At 35.7% G+C, this 1,363-nt stretch overlaps 1 protein-coding gene across 4 annotated transcripts in view; it reads right to left on the minus strand.

Moving 5' to 3' along the window:
• Nucleotides 1–708: 708 nt before the first annotated feature.
• The window catches only part of MEIS2 (Meis homeobox 2), a 207,991-nt gene continuing 207,336 nt past the window's right edge, over nucleotides 709–1,363 (minus strand). For all 4 annotated transcript variants that reach the window (XM_046008453.1, XM_046008451.1, XM_046008452.1 and 1 more), the window contains one exon: nucleotides 709–1,363. This exon is cut by the window's right edge and continues 768 nt beyond it. The gene's annotated coding sequence lies outside the window, so the exon portion shown is untranslated.

Raw genomic sequence — 1,363 nt, forward strand, 5'->3', positions numbered from 1 at the left:
TGATACTCTGAAAATGGCATTATATTGCCTGTTTTGCTGTTTAGAAAAAAAATTTACGTTTAGTCATCCAATTCATCACACTAGCGTGTCTGCACGTGGTGTCTGAAATAAAAAGACATCATAACAAAATTTATATTAAATATTAATGATTAAGTAATGTTTTCAACTCAGGATTTCAAACTCCATAGAAGTTGTTTACTCATCTATGAACATCTATATGTAAATTTTAATTTACATATTCAACAGTATTTTAGTAAGTAAGACAGAGAAAAAACACAGGCAGATGAATTATCTTTGAACACAGACGTTAGTTATTTCTTATGATGTAAAATTAACCCTGAAAAAGCCCTTTATTCTGGCAGAGGATGAACACGCAAAGCTTTATCGGAAAGTACTTTTTTCAATATCATGCATCTAAAAAGGAGGTTAGACATATTGAATGAAGGTAGTCTTTCAACCCGGCTCATCACACACACACACACACACACACACGCAATTTCATACCTTTAGAAGTTCTCTGCTGGTGGAATTTCTAAGCTAAATATATACTAACCACTACAGAAGGTTCCCTTAAAAATTACTGGTGAGTTTCAAATATGGCCAACTTCTGGGGAACGAAACCACTACCTACTTGTAATACGGTAGAGAGAGTAGGCACCGTGCAACCTTGCCTTAAAACTATGAAAAACACGAAAGCCTAACAAAAAATCAAAAATGAAATATTTATTACCGCATTTTGTGACTTAACACCTTTTTTTTTTAACATAACGTCACAGTCCTCATACAAGTATTTTAATGTAAATTTGACAAAGCTTAAAGGTAACAGCATTTTCTTCTAGTGAGGAACACGTGCTGAGAAAAGAATTCATGGACATACAATACCAATTCCACAGCAGATCTGATACTAGCAAAAACATTCTTTTTTTTTTTTTCAATTGAGGTAAACACATAGAATATCTAACATGAAACAATTAATAGACCGAACTCTGTACGAAGTTTGTTACAGTATTCTCTTGCTCCTTTTTATCCCCCAAGCTTTGAGTTTCTGATAAAGTCCTAGTTGTGGTGCTAGGACCATTAATAACTTTGTGTTGAGGAAAGCTGCCCAACTTGAGATTGTTTTGTCCACAGCCAAGGCTTAGAACTCCTGGAAGAAGCTCCTGCTCGGTCTTTAAATCTTCACTGGCAAGCTCTTTGAAGAAGAGTCCCCCAAAATAAGAAGAAGAATTGGCTTATGAAGCACAAACTATAAAGATCTGTTTGAAACTAAAGGACACATTTATGGAGGAACAAAGGCCGGGCATGAAAACACATTCTTGAAGCTGGAGTTCCCCGGGGTTGAGGTTCAGCCAAACGCTCACCA

The sequence above is a fragment of the Meles meles genome, chromosome 6, assembly GCF_922984935.1.
Source record: "Meles meles chromosome 6, mMelMel3.1 paternal haplotype, whole genome shotgun sequence".
Lineage (NCBI taxonomy): Eukaryota > Metazoa > Chordata > Mammalia > Carnivora > Mustelidae > Meles > Meles meles.